This window comes from Lagenorhynchus albirostris, chromosome 13 (genome assembly GCF_949774975.1).
Source record: "Lagenorhynchus albirostris chromosome 13, mLagAlb1.1, whole genome shotgun sequence".
Lineage (NCBI taxonomy): Eukaryota > Metazoa > Chordata > Mammalia > Artiodactyla > Delphinidae > Lagenorhynchus > Lagenorhynchus albirostris.
In genome coordinates this window covers 48,955,830-48,972,321 of record NC_083107.1, presented here as the reverse complement: position 1 = coordinate 48,972,321, position 16,492 = coordinate 48,955,830, and the positions used below count along the sequence as shown (strand labels likewise).

The 16,492-nt window shown below is 37.1% G+C and overlaps 1 long non-coding RNA gene across 1 annotated transcript in view; it reads left to right on the top strand.

Annotated features, from left to right (window-relative positions):
• The first annotated feature begins 448 nt into the window (after positions 1-448).
• LOC132531964 (uncharacterized) overlaps positions 449-16,492 on the top strand; it is a 49,928-nt gene continuing 33,884 nt past the window's right edge. Inside the window, exon 1 of the long non-coding RNA XR_009544252.1 lies at positions 449-585. This is a non-coding gene — a long non-coding RNA (uncharacterized LOC132531964). The remainder of the gene's footprint in view (positions 586-16,492) is intronic.

Below are 16,492 nucleotides of genomic sequence, written 5' to 3'. Positions count from 1 at the left end.
CAATGTCAGTGTGGAATTATCCATGCACTCCTTGGCATCAAGATGTAGCTAATGTCAAATTAAAGTAGCTAAGCATGATGGATGATAATAAAGAGGAGACTTGGGGGAAGCTGTTTATGGGTTGTTCTCAGAACGGCCTAAATAAAAAAGAAAGAACACGCTCACGTTGTCATATACTATACATCAAATGCACAGTCACCAACATTCGATAATTATGTGAATATATCAACCAACTTAGAGTTGTAAAAACTTCTCCCATCCTTGGGGATACTGCACCCTGTTATTATCATTTAAGAAGCTTTCCAGTGGAACCATTTAATATAGATTGTTGGTAAATAAGTTGAGGCCCAAGACCGGTGATTATTAACTTTCCTCTTTGTCCAATATATGTAGTTTCATTATTGGGACCCATCATATATATTGACATAACATTGATATTATTTTTTATAGGATCCGGGAAGTTGATTACAAAGAATCTCTTATCTCCTGCGTACTCAACCTGTTTTCAGCAATATTGTCAGTCCTGCACACCACAGCCATCATTTCCTGTGACTTCTGCCCTTTCACTCTGCAGCACAAAAACAGGTAATTACTTTTTTACTTTTCATTTGTTTACAAATTCTAAAAACAATAGTGACTTTCAGGTTAGGCACCACTGGCAGTTTAAGTAACCCCTTTTAAAAGGTCTGTGGTTGTACCTCAGGGCCTTTGCCAATTCGATAGGTCATTAAATTCCTGAAAACACTATTTTCATTTGACATCATGGCCTCTATGGAGAATGTGAGCTGTTGGTACATTCTCCATCAAATACTTGAGAGTAACTTCTGAGCTTGTATCTTGATCAATAACTCGGGATAGATTCACATTTGATATCATGACATTCAGAAATTTCCAAAGTCACTAAAGCTCTCATCTGAGCCCTTAATGAAATGTGATCATCTGTCTATCTGTTGATTGATCCATTGATATATAGATCAATCAATCTACCCGTCTATCATCTCTGTGGTTTCTTTTTCACCTGAAACCAAACTGGATTGCTGTTGGTACAAAAGTTTTGGAGATAGATGTTTTTAAAGTCCTTGTCTTAGTCTGCCCAGGCTGTCATAACCAAATACCACAGACTAGTGGCTTAAACAACAAAAATTTATTTGTGCCTAGTTCTGGAGGCTGGAAGTCTGAGATGAGGGTACCAGCGTAATTGGCTTCTGGTGAGAACTCTCTTACAGGCTTATAGATGGCAGCCTCCTCACTGAGACCTCACATGGTGGAGAGAGACAGTGCTCTTTGTTGGCTCTTTTCGTAAGGACAATAATCCTATTGGATCAGGATCCCACCCTTATTATCTTATTTAACCTTAATTACTTGTAGGCCTTAGCTCCAAATATAGTCACATTAGGGCTTCAACATATGAATTGGGGGAGGGGGAAATACAATTCAGTCCATAGCAGCCCATTATAGTTTTTGCACTTCAAAATGTTAGTTAATAAGTATGAGAAAAATATCCACAGACAGCATTCTGAAGAAAGTTAAATTTTCTTCTCACAAAGTGAGACGAAATTCAAATCTGCTGGTCAGAGGACAGCTCAGTTACATTTTTGTTTGTTACACTGCACAAAATATAATCATTTTTCCACAGTCACAGAATTCTTCTATCGGTAAATTTGCTTCAAAATATTAATTATGGCTTGCTTCTGTCAAACTCACCCTATAGGAAATTTAAATGCACAAGTGAATTTCAGAGAGACTTTGAAGATGCATGTTACATATAAAATTACATTAAATATAGCCAGGAAGAGAGAAGTATATCATTTTAATTGGATGTGTAACACTATCTACTTACCTATCTATATCCAGAGGACATTTGTACGGATAAAGTATGTCAAAATGTGCCCTGAAACTCATAAATTACACCACCCAGTATGGTGAAGAATTTAGTATAAATATATCAAGGTTTAAGAAAATGATTTTTATAAATCCCAGGATTTAAAAAGTTAGTTATAAAATTAATAATTGTGATATGATATGTTAAAAACATGGTAGAATTTTTCAAACTGTGTTCTACAGTGCCTTAAAAATGGCACTTGAGTTAGAAAAAATAGAGCTAATTGCTTTATAAATAACAGTTAAGAGACATATTTATAACTGACAGTTATGAATGCCTTGTACTCTCTCTCCTGGCGTTTATTAGATGTTATCTAATAAATAGTGACAGTGTCATGGAGACAAAAGAAAGATTCAGATAGACCTGAATATGAATTCTGGGTCTACCACTTGATTTGCCATATGATTGTGGACTCCTCACTTAACTTTTTCGTAGAGCTTCTGGGTAGATTAATCTTTTTAAAAATCTATTTAAAGTACCTAACACTGTGCCTTGCGCATAGTAGGTACTGGATATATATGTTAGTGCCCTTTCTTCCCTCTCTCTGTTACTATCACACTGAATATAATACAAAGCCATGGTGTAGATTAAAGCATTTAGGTCATCAACAGAGCTCACATACATAAGCTCAGACCACCTGAGCCTATGGCTATAAAAATAGATACAATTACCTAGAAGGTATGGGTCCTGTCAACAAAAAATCAGTTGATGTAAGAAAGAAACGGAAAATTTTATTTGAGGCAAATTTGAAGATTATAACCCAGGAAGAGCATCTCAGAAAGCTCTGATAACTGTTCTGCCCGTTAGAAGTCAAGGTACAGTAATACAAGCTTTTTGAGACAGAAGGCTATGCATTAAGTGACGTACTATTAACAGTTTACATACTTCAGATCTAAGCGGCCCCTTACAAAGTCAAGAAGGAATGCTATCTTTTAAGGAGCTGTCTGTCTTGTTGATGCTAGGAGAATGTTGCTCTTTATGGTTGAGCAGGTATGTTTGCTGATGGGGGACATTTGGTCAATGCACAATGCGGGTATACAGTGCATAGTAGGGGGGAGAGAGGAGGCCAAAGGGCAGAGAAAATTTTAAGTATTTCTTGTCTTGCCATAAAATAGGGATTTCATTTCACAGTGGCCCCCTGTTAATCATTACTCTTTCAATAGAAAGCACTAGGTGATCAAATATTTGGCCCCTTGAAGTCAAAGCGGCTGCTTGCCTGCTCTAGGGTCCATCATGTCTCTCGATGCTGGGGCCCAATAGCCCGGTTCTCTCTTTTTGTCGGGGTTATACTAGCAGAATGTTCAGCAAGGATTGACAGCCGAGTCTAGGTTATCCAATAAGGGACTTAAGCCAGTTTTCCTTGCATGTGCATTATGTATGCCCACTATTTTATAACAAACTGTAGATGTGATCTTTAATTTCAAGTCATTTAGACATCATCATCTTAATGTGAGCAGGTGAAATACAGTGTGAAAGTCAAAAGCCTATCACCTTATAAGTTCTACAAACTGTAATTTAAATTGGTAGTTGGAGCAACATCATCATTTTCCTATTATTTCCCCTAAACTTGGAAGAGCACTGTTCAGAGAAGAAATCTGACACTTCAAATAGTGTGGCCAAGTGGTCCTGCCCCTGGAAAACTGACGGATAGGTACCAGGGTGCTCACGTTACAGATTACCGCCACAGGCTGACGGGCTGTTTCCAGGGCTACCCCTTGGTGACCTTGAGCCCAAGGGAAATCGATTCGGTATCCATCTATCTTCGTAACCAACCTGGGGAGAACTAGGGTCATAAACTTGTTTCATAAATCCAGTTCCATAAATCCATTAGGTCCAGTTAGGAGCTATGCAATATTCAATATCTAATGGAAAGGAGTATTTATGGCCAGGGTCTCATTTAGTGATATTGGTGGTAACATTAGCTTGCATGATGTTAAGTTTCTTTCTTTAATACAATTTCTGAGGACCATCACTTAGAGTCTTGGAGAGGAGAAATCCACCAAGGCAACCTGGGAGTACTAGACATAGGCCACAAACCCAGCAATTAGACTGATTTTTGAAACTTCATATGATTGAGCCTAAGAAATACATTTAGCTCATAAGCAAAAATGTGAGCGATCGTCAAAGTAGAATCTTGGGTCAGCTGTCTACTTCAGTCAGCTGTCTACTTCAGATGTTGTCTTCTTCTTGTCCTGGTCTGGTAGTATACTGGTCTTAGTTGAAGTCAGAAACAGGAGTTGTAGTTCATTCAGGAGAGGCCTGATAAAGTCCCTTCCAATGTGGCCATAAACAGTTCTTTATCTGATATCTTTTCCAGTATGAATAATCTCCTGGGTTGCAGGTCTTGGCACACCTGATTTTCATCCAAAATTAGATTGCTGCGATAAATTTCAGAAACAAACTTTTGAACTTTACAAAAAGTTATCTGGGAATTGCATCTTAGCCAGTAAATACAGACCTCAATGAACAAAACTAGGACTTAATATTCACTGAAACATAATCTTTTTCTCTCTAAAAGTACCTGCATTTCTACCAAATAGAGCCAAATTAAGACTAATTTGTTGGCAAAATCAGTCTGGTTAATTGAGACTCTTTAAATTGGCTGTGCTGGAACTTTCCATAAAGAATCTCAGATTAAACTTTAAAACCTCAAGGCCAGGAAAAATGTACCAAGTGTGTCATAGATTGTGCCTTTGGTATCTGTAGATTTGGGGGATGGATTGGGGTGAATACTTCTCTTCTCGAGGTCCCCAAAATACCTTGAGATTTCTGCATCTGTTAGGAGGTGGCCTTCCTTATATACCTGAGAAAGCTGCTGGGAACCTAAGAGTTTCCAAACTCTGGAGGGATCAGGTAGAGGGAAAAGGTAAATGTTTCAGTTTTACTTACAGAAGTATAATTTAAAGGTTTCCTTATATCTAGAAAACACAGATTAAAAACCAATAACATTTCAGACAAAACCCAAAAATTATAACCATATTCATAACGTTTGCTTAGTCCTATGTGACTAATCCTTGATCTTAATCTTCTGTTAACAGTTTTATGAAGCCATCAGGTTTTCCATTAGAATTCTTTAATTCCTTACCCAGTTCAGTGGTAGGACCTGAAAGTTACCAGAAACCTGTACTTGTCAAAAAGTCCTTGCTGTGAATCTTCTTGAAGATGAAGCATTTTGCAGAGAGGATCAGAGTACAATGATAACTGTCTGTAAATGACAAGAGACTTAAAAAGTCAAGGTTAAAGGCTGATTACAATGCAGTTGAAAAGAAACTTGGTTGCTGCTGTGACATAAAACATTTGAGGTAATTACTAAAATTATGACTGATACCATTTACCATGACATACCAGAGTCTAGGAGTTCATATAATGTCTCGAATGTGTACATTAATAATGTATACCCACAGGATAGAATCTAAGAAGTTTTATCACCACTTATTTGATAATGCTTCCCATGTAATTTAACATACCAAATAAGCCTAATGAGTTTAATATTCTTCTCTCTGAGATGTAGAGAAAACAAATATTTCGAGGTTTCAAGGACCCTTTGTAAAACCTCAGAGTTAGCTGGAGGTCAAGTGAACTTCATTTAGAATTCGATCTTTGGGAAGTTTATCAAAAATATCAAGAAGTTTTAGAACACTTGATCAAATAGAATCACAAGTCACTGTGAAACAATACCCATTCGCTTAATCAAATGACAATAAAGGACCTCAATGACAAATACAGATCACTTCAAGGCAAAGACCCTCACACAGTCTCACACAAAAGTTCAGTATTTTAAGAAAACTTTGTCTCCTTAGAGAGAAAACTAAATTCAGGTTTTGTATGACTTCTTTACCCATAAAATTCATTTTCTAAATTAAATTCAATCTTATCTTAGCCAATTCTGACCACGTGCAAAACTCTGTGTTCTTCCTCCACACATCTTCCATAACTTTCTGTATCCTTATTAATCTGTCCCTCACTTCCCTTTCCATTCAGAAACAACCAGCTCTAAGAGAAAAATCACCTTTTTTTTAACGAAATGCATTTCCGTTACTCATGCTTTTTTTTTTTTTTTTTTACGGAAAATACACACCCTACTTTCCTTGCATACTGAAGGGTTTCGCCTTATGAGTCTTAACCTTAAACGGTCATACCAGCATTTCTTGGCCGGCACTTATGAATGTATTTCATAACCTCTAGAGATGTACACCTTCTCATAGCATTTCTTTCCTCAATGTGGTACAAGATATGTCTAATGAACCCAAACATCTTTAGTTTCTCATAAGACAAAAGTAGGTAAACTTAGACCTGCCCAGAAATTAATGCTCCCGTATTTTGTCCTAGTTGAAATGACCTGGATAGTGAATGAAGTCTTGTAATTTAACTTAGTTTCAAGTTACCAGAATCTAGAGAGATACTATCCTTAAAGCAGATTCTCTCCAAACACAAATATTCCAAAGAGTTTACCTAAAAGCTCTTAGATCATTTACCTCTATTTTATTTACTTAAAAGTTTTATCATATTGGGGTTTTTTGCTGACAGACTTTATAACAAGGAATAGTAAGGTCTTATTTGATTTCTAGTAAACCTAGGTACAATAAAAGTATTCTACTTAATGCTGATAACTCTAAAGACATGTCTATAGTAATCAAACCAACAAGCTTAAGCTAACTTTAATACCAGATATTAATTCAGTCCTGAATATTTCCCAGATCATGTGAACCTGAAGTTCATTTTGGCCAGTTTCTTTTGTATTTGAGTATTTATATGAGCACTTAATTTCCTTTAAGCCAATTAACTAGAGCTCTTTTACAGATTAATTTTGGCAGTACCACACATCTGCAACACACACAGAGATCTGTACAAACACAGAGACCTCATAGTTCCCATCGGCAGATTTCAGCCATGAATCAAGTACAACAATATAAAACCCATCAGTTACAGAAGAGATTGGATTCAAGTCGGGTTTCCGGCAGATGGAACAAATCAAGGTCACCTGTCTAGATGGCTAAACCCTTTTTACAAATATTTATGGAAAAGACACTTAAGATTTCTATTTGTCTCTGCCAAATCAAGTTCCAAATTCCCTACCCCATTTCCTGAAATTTGTATTTTAAAAAGATAGTGGAGATAAGGGTTCCTAGAGAAGACCAGGTAGAACATTTGCATCTCAAAGGCATAGGAGGAGAAAAGCAGGTTCCTCCTAGGATGACTTTGTTCCCTTACGGCCAGAAAAAAATCTTTTCCTCAATACTTGCAAGCCTCTTAAAATAAGTACGGGAAGTTTGGGGAGTAGGAAAAGGATTGGTGGGCTTTGGATTCTTTCTGGAGCTGCACCTCTGGTCCTGTAAAATACTAGATTTGTAAAAACGAGGAGAGTTGGTTTTTTCCTCAAAGAATTGGGTGGCCACCTCAGTGTATCAAAGGACTGACACACCCATTCACCTATAATGGAATATTTTACTTTCCCTCATTTAGCTTAGAGGAGAGGGCCCCCACCGAAAAACATTCCTATCAGGCTCCAGATACCGGCTATATAGTCAGTTTAGTCAGACCAGTGGCTTTCCATTTTGGTAATCCATTTACACATACTTTTGAGGATCCTCCCTGGACTTAAGAAACTCTTTAGTACCGCCCTCAGTTAGGCCTTTGATCTGAAGAGTCTTGCCTACAGCCTCACGTGGTCCCTTTTCTAAAGGTAACCACTTAATAGTCTCTTTAGAGTGGAAAAGTAGTTCAGAAGATTATTACAATGACTACTCAAAGATAGAGGGGAGCAGTAGTTAAAGTTTTAGGTACCTTTTAATATCATTACTCTTTCATCAGCCTTCTACAACAAATCCTTCAATAAGGCTATTTTGGGCTTTTTGAAGCCTTTTGGGGCTGCCACAGACCAATTAAAATAGGTACGTTAGCTTAAGATGTGAGCTGTCTAAAATTTTAACGATTTAGACGTTTCTCAAATTCAAAAGATCCATGGAGATAGCCCTACGTATACTTTCCCCTGCTATACTAATGTTAGAAAAGAGAAAACCACCACTGTTATTTCCAGTAGGCCCTGAAGGCACACATCCAGAAGACCGCCGGCTTTAACTACACACTCAAAATTATTTGGGAATGTCAAAAGAACCCCAGCTTGGCCATTTCAGGGCCCAATTTTCTTCAGTTCCCAATTAAGTGCTTGTAAGCATACATAAACCCAGCCTGTATTTCCATAGGTGACTTGTTTGCACGGGAGCTGTTTGGCCTTTGAGGCACAATTTCCCAGTATCAATTTCATAGCTGAATTCAAATATGAGATATGATCTGAACGACTTTCTGAGGACAGTGTGGTGGATCGCATGTGTGCTGCTTCTGAGTCTGGCACCCCAAGGAGTTACCCTTGGGTTGGTTCGACTTCTTTTACATGGCTTGGTTTCTCCCTACGGGAACCTAAAACCATCAGAGGTGCCCAAAGTGCTAGAGTATCAGCTTCTGTTCGTGCCTTCCGGTTTGAGCGGTACGTACTTAATGGTCGTGGTGGGTCTCCCCTATAGGACCACTGCATGTCATGAGGATTGATTCTCAGACACTTCCGCAAGGTTCTCAGTCGCCTGAGGATACCTTGTGGCCAGAAGGAGAAAAATGGCCCTTGATTCTTCAGAGCTGAATAATTCAGTCTCTCGTTTCACTAGCAAAAGTTTTGTTCAGACCATACATCAGCTCATTTTTTTTGATTTAAGGCAAATTTAACATAAACCCAGCCACCTATGTTTCCCTGGGCCCCTGCCCAGACCCCCTAGGCCCTGCCTAGGAAATGCACTGGTGCCCCTTAAGACTCCCAAGTATTACGTGAAAACCAGCTCAAATGAAATTTTTAGGATCATCACCCAAACAGTGAGATCCAAATATCAGAAGAGCTCATGGGAACACCAAAGGAGTACCGTGAAGCCGGTGAGGCTCAGTGGGCCCACGCTGGTACCAAGCGCCAGTTTCGGATAGACTCCAGGTGTCCCCTGGCTGGTGTCTCTGATATCCTGCCAGCTGTACCAAGCATATGTCGACGAAAAATTAATCAGTCGATCTAAGAAAGAAATGGAAAATTTTATTTGAGCCAAATTTGAGGATTATAACACAGGAAGAGCATCTCAGAAAGCTCTGAGAACTGTTCCACCGGTTAGAAGGCACAGTTATATAAACTTTTGAGACAGAGGGCTGTACATTAAATGACATATTATTGACAATTTACATAATCCAGATCTAAGCAACCCCTTACAAGGTCAGGAAGGAATGTTATCTTTTAAGGAGTTGTCTTAGCGATGCCAGGAGAATGTTGCTCTTCATTGTTGGGCAAGTATTTTTGCTGATGGGGAGGTTTGGTCGATGCATAATGCGGATACACAAACCACAGTGGCAGGGAGAGAGGAGGCCAAAGGGCAGAGAAGACTTTTTTCAATGTTTCAATTTTTCTTGTCTTGCCATAAAATATGAATTTTATTTCACAGTCCCTTTTATAATCTGCCCATGACAGCTATTCTGGCCTGGATAGGAACAGCTCACTACCAGCTTTGGCCCCTTCCCAACTAAGTCACCATGTCTAAATGTGAGCCTCTGTTGCTCTAAGTAACTGGCCTTTAAGGAGTAAAAGAAGTGGAATCAAAAGAGTAAAGAAAAGTCAAGAAGATTCTCAAAGCTTAAGTGTTCTCATCCTGGTCTAGAGCATACTGATTAGGTATCTAAATAAACAGTTATAGCCCTGATGATATACGTGAACAGGTGGGTTCCTGAAGTCATTGCAGAGGCCTCAGCCCTGGCAGTGTTTAGTGCAGGAGAGGAAAGCGTGTTGTATTTGTTCCAGGGCAAATGAAACTTTCCCAAAAATCATACCTCACCTAATCTGTTGTTAAGATTTTGGAAGAGAAGGAAAACTTTCAGTAAGCTGAATTTTGCTTTGTGGAGAGGGAAGGATGAAACTGAGCCATCTGAAAATACACATTTTATATCTTTATGGAGCTTTTCTTATATAATAAACAGTGAGGTAGGCACTGGAAAGAAAATGCTGAATAAAATGGCCATGGTCTTCAGCCCTCACCCAACTCACAGTCTATGGGGATGACATACTTCTAAGTATTTCCTGATGCCAACACAAAGCTCATTTGACTATTAAAAGTGTTTCCTGTTTTCCCAAATGTCAAACTCGTGTCTTCCCATATCCATCCATATGGCACCAGACCTAACTCACCTCACATCCATTATCCCCTTCTTACACTTACTCCTTTTTTTTTTTTATGGGTGGGGAAGTATTTCAGAATCATTGTTATTATTTGATCTCAAACCAAGGTGAATCATCACGTTCTCTGAAAGTGAAGTTCCTGAAAGTCTTGCTTCCATAAACCATCCATTGGCCAATTTGGAATCTTCTCTTGAGAAAAAGAATCAGTCAGCAGGTATTTGGGGAGAGTTTCTGTTTTAATCTTAGGAAGATAAAAGTTAAGGCCCCTATGAATGTACTCTTTTTCAACTCTGAATGACACACTTTCATTCAGAGATCCTTCAGTTAAACTCAATTTAGTGTCAGGATCAGGCTTTGAGAGCAAATTGATGAATTTAAATTAACTGCCTTGGTGGAAGACAAACTGTAACTATGGTGTACCCTTCCTTCTTCTATGCCCAGATAGCCTGATCTTGATGAGCAGCTTCTCTTGGCACTGTCTGGCCAGAGATTTCCACCTAATTCATATGGTTTCTTTGAAACTCAAACCATAAGAACATAATTTCCTCCTTCTGACAGCCTGTGGCCTCTGAAGTGCATTCCTCTAAGGGTAAGACATCAGCCTGAGAGGGTGGCCACGCTAAATGAGCTCTTATAACAGATAGGATCTAGGGAGAAGTGGGTGAATAAGAATAATGAGCTTAGTGAACAGCAGTAGCTAGGTATTGAGCATTCACTGCATGCTCACGTACACGGAACCCCTACAGCACCACCATGAGGCAGCTACTAGTATTAAAGATCACACAGCGAGGATGCAGCTGAGTCATCTTCAGTTCAGGGGAAGAAACTGCCCATAATCACTACACTATAGAAAAAAGCTTTACTCTAAGACTCAGGAATAAGACTAGCTCACTCAGTACCGATAGGTTTAAAATCCTTTTTATCCTTGGTTACTTGCAAAAGAGAGACCAGTTTTTAGTAAAAGTTTTCAGCTATTGAGTTTGTATTGGGAACCCTCGGCCAACCACATTTCATACACACAGATTTAATAACATTTGAAAAACATAACTGATAAAGGACTTCAATGTAGAATATTAAAAAATCTCAAAACCAGTAATAATAATTTAAAAAACCCAATTAACAAATGGGTAAACTATTTGAACAGGTTGTTCACCAAAGATGATGGCCAATAAGCACAGAAAAAGATTCTCAGTATAAGTCATTAGAAAAATGCAAATGAAAACACAGCGCTTTCCCATGCTTGCTGAATGGTTAAAAATTCAGTAGTCTGTTTATACCAAGTGTTGGTGAGGATATCGAGGAACTAAAACCCTCGAATACTGGTGTTTATGTAAAATGGTAGAAACATTTTAGAAAATAACTTGGCAGTTTCTTGCACACTCACCAAATGAAAAAGGCATTCTACTCCTTGGTATTTACGCAAAAGAAAATAAAGCAGATGTCCACATAAAGACCTGAACGCAAATGTTCATATCTGACTTATTGGTAATAGCCAAAACCCTGGAATACTTGTATGGCCAAACCGTGGTATATTTATACAATGGAATACTATTAATCAACAAAAAGCATGAAATATTGATACATTCAACAACATGGATGAATCTCTCAAAATAATTATATTGAGCAAAAGAAGCCAGACATGAAAGATTACATAATTTATGATTCCAATTATATAAAACTCTAGACAATGCAAACTACTCTACAGTGACAGAAAGCAGAGCAATGGTTGCCTAGAAGGGTGACAGGGAGGGATAGGACCCAGGGACCACAGAAAGGTGAGAAACTTCAGGGAACAACAGATCTGTTCACTATCTTGATTATAGTTATGGCTTTTCAAAACTTATCAAATTGAACATTTTAATATGTGAAGATTATTGTATGTCAGGTATACCACAATAATAAAGCTGTGAAAAAGAAAAAGAAAAAAATGGTAGTTGAGAAACACAAAGATTTCTCTAAAATTTTCACTATTGGTGGTTTGTGGCATTAACATTTCTGGGGATATTTTACGTGTATTTTGTGGGACTCTGTAGTACTCAAAATATTCTAATTCTAGCGTATAATTCTGAAAACTTTGATAGCTCTGGAGAAAGTGTTTGCCTGCAGGGAAGTCTCCCCATTGTCTTTCAAATCTGCCAAGTAGTTTGGCTGCTTTTCCTGATACAAATTTGGCTTAGGCTTGACTACAAGTATGGGAGGCAATACTTGGTGATCCTCCTGACAAGTAACCTACTGATGGAACCATATGATCAAACAATTCCCCAGCAGATGTACATCTGGATCATTTCAGGGTACTTTTTAAAATGGTCCATCATCTCAGAATGCCAGAGAAATCTGTTTTACCACATAGAAAAAGGAGACTTCTGTTTATATCTGTAAGATCTCTTGCTTGGTTCACTGAGTCTGAACCCCTGATTGCAGATACATATTTCAGTTCTCCTTAGTGCCTGTGATTAACTTCTGTTATTGACAACAGTAACAGCAAAGTTACATATATTGAAGGCTTGATGAGTGCCCAGTTAACAACTTCTTTCTACCAGAGGATAATCAAAACTCAATAAATAACATTCGTTATTTAAGAATGTCACCACTTCTGGATTTTCAGCTATAGCATTTCAATCCCAAGAGTGAACCTAAGCTTTAACAACCATTTTTTTCCACATTATAGTACTATAAAGTGAACGATTCTATGATGTATTTCACACATTTTTGAATGTGCATCAGAGTTTTGTAATAGTCTATGGAAAAACACAAAAAACTTTGCAAAATGAAATCAAGCAAATTATGAGCATGTATTACAGATATTAGTATCAAAGTATATCTTCTCAAATCTACCCTTGGGAAATACTTGAATCCCTCAAAAATAGAGATGATTTTTCAGGCAGTTTTATTACACATTTATTGTAATAGAATACTTTTACTTTGTTATTATAAATAAATGCATTTATATGCATATTTATGTATACATATATCCACACACTGTACACAATTAATGATCATTAAATATGGTCTGTTTATATTTTTCACCAAGCCCAAGACTTATAAAAGTAGGAATGCTAAATTATAATAAGTATATTAGTAATCAAATGAATTTAATTTTTACATTTCATAGATGTGATTCAGTTTCATTTTGTATTATACTTCACATCGTGGATTCAGGCCTAGGCAGCATTTAATTGATACTTTTAATAAACTCAGAGTTATTTGTGAGCTAACAAATCCTAATCCTTCAAGACAGAAGTGTAAACAGGACCCTCATTCATGAGTCACATAATTATTTTTTCTTTACTGAAAATAATTTTTATTTGATCTACCACCATATGTGTATCTATATTTATTTACATACACACTGAAATCCACTCACTCAGTCCTATACACACACTCAAATGCAGAAGATCCATTAACTGAGGCATTCATTTGTAAACGGAAAATGGTTCAAATATAGTGCATTATTCAATCAAGAAAACAGATTTTTTTTTTAATTGTGTGTTTTTTCTTTTCCTGGCAAAAAGTAAAATAATTAGTTCTCTCTGTTTTGTGGATTTTGATGCCACAGAACTTTTTTTTTAATGTATTGCACTTAGGAAAATGTTTGATAATATTCAAAATACTGATGAGGTCTTTAAAACTATTTTAGATAATTTACATGATTTCATGTGCACAAGAGCCACTGCCCTCATGCTGCTTTTCACAGACCACAAGTCACTAAATAATACTGTGATTTTACTCCTATGCTTTATCTTCTGGCAAGTGATAATCTGTCTCTATAGCCTGACATTCAGTTTACAAAACAGTATAAAAGGGAAGCAAATTAAATAAGGGCATTTGATAAAACTTTACACAGAAAAATACAGATTAGTGAATATTTAAAAGGCTGACTGCAAGGCAATATCAAATTTATTTAAAAGATGTCTGGGTGGTTTTATTTTGTTGGGAATGGAATAGATGGAGCAACCCAGCATGGAGACAGGAACAACCGTTCTCAAAAGGCACCGTGAAGGCACCGTGAGCACCTCCTTCTAGAATTTCTTTTATTATACATCCCTATTATCAAATGGGCACCTCTTCAAGCTAAATTAAAAACAAACTTTTACATAATATTTAAGTATTTTAGGTATTTTCAGTATAAATCAGTAATGGAGAGCAGTGTCTCTATATAATCCATACTCTCAAACTTCTAAAATATTCTAAAACATGGTGATGGTTACAGAGAAAGTTTATCCTACAGTTGACATTGAAAACTCTTCTCAGTCTTACCTCTATAGGCATCTTGGTACCTTGTTACTGGAGGAAAAAAACATCTAGTAGCAGTTCGAGCATTTAGGTCATATTTATTATAATATGCAGGTAATCCGGGTCATAGGCCGATACCATCATATTTTACTATCCACTATTATCTCAAATTAACCTGATGTGGTCTTGGATTGGAAGAATTAATATTGTTAAAATGGCCATACTATCCAAAGCAATCTACAGATTTACTACAATTCCTATCAAATTACCTATGACATTTTTCATAGAACTAGAATAATCCTAAAATTTATATGAAACAACAAAAGACCCAGACTTGCCAAAGCAATTCTGAGGAAAAAGAACAAAGCTGGAGGCATAACCCTCCCAGACTTCAGCCAGTACTACAAAGCTACAGTAATCAAAATGGCATGGTATTGGCACAAAAACATATATGGAACAATGGAACAGAACAGAGGGCCCAGAAATAAATGCACACAACTACAGTAAATTAATCTTTGAAAAAGGAGGCAAGAATATACAATGGAGAAAATGCAGTTTCTTCAGTAAGTGGTAGTGGGAAAGCTGGAGAGCTGCATGTAAATCAATGAAGTTAGAACACTCTGTCACACCATACACAAAAATAAACTCAAAAATGGCCTAAAGACTTAAATATAAGACATGATCCCATAAAACTCCTAGAAGAGAACAGGGCAAAACATTCTCTGACATAAATCATAGCAATGTTTTCTTAGGTCAGTCTCCCAAGGCAAAAGAAATAAAAGCAAAAATAAACAAGTGGGACCTAATCAAACTTATAAGCTTTTGCACAGCAAAGGAAACCATAAACAAAACAAAAATACAACCTATGGAATGGGAGAAAATATTTGAAAATGATGTGACCAACAAAGGCTTAATTTCCAAAATATATAAACAGCTCATACAGATATATGTATATATATATATATATATATATAAAAGTCCAATCAAAAAAATGGGCAGAAGACCTAAATAGACAATTCTCCAAGGAAGACATACAGATGGCCAAGAGGCACATGAAAAGATGCTGAACATTGCTAATTATTAAACAAATGCAAATCAAAACCACAATGAGATATCACCTCACACTGGTCAGAATGGCCAGCATCAAAAAGTCCACAAACAATAAATTCCGGAGAGGGTGTGGAGAGAAGGGAACCCTCCTACACTGTTGGTGGGAATGTAAATTGGTATAGCCACTATGGAAAACAGTATGGAGGTTTCTTAAAAAAACTAAAAACAGAGCTACCATAGGATCCAGCAATCCCACTCCTGGGCATATATCTGGAGAAAACCATGATTTGAAAGGATACGTGCACCCCAGTGTTCACTGCAGTGCAGTTTACAATAGCCAAGACATGGAAGCAACCTAAATGTCCATCGACAGATGAATGGATAAAGAAGATGTGGTGTGTATATCTGTATATACAATGGAATATTACTCAGCCATAGAAAAAGAATGAAATTTCGCCATTTGCAGCAACATGGATGGACCTAGGGATTATCATACTAAGTGAAGTAAGTCAGACAGAAAGACAAATATCATATGATATCACTTATTTGTGGAATCTAAAAAAATGATACAAATGAACTTATATACAGAACAGAAACAGACTCACAGACACGGAAAACAATCTTACGGTTACCAAAGGGGAAAGGGTGGGGGAGGGATAAATTAGGAGTATGAGATGAGCAGATACAAATTACTATATATAAAATAAACAACAAGGACCTATTGTATCTCACAAGGAACTATAGTCAATATCTTATAATAACCTATTATGGAAAAGAATCTGAAAAAGACTATATATATACCTATATAAGAATCACTTTTCTGTATACTTGAAACTAACAGAATAGTAAATCAGCTATACTTCAAAAAATTTTTTAAAAAGAAAGTTGAAATTACTCCTTGATCCATGGGCTGCATAAAAAACAACATTAATCTTGTATATCTGCATCTGACCTCTTGGATGACCAGTTTGCATTGTCAACGAACAGTAATATTTTGAAAGGAGTCTCTTCTTCTGAGCACTAGGTCTCAGCAGTGGGTTTAAAATAGTAAACCATGTTGTAAACAGATGTGCTGTCATCCAGCACATCTCTTTTGTTCCATTGATAGAGCGCGAGCAGGGTAGATTTAG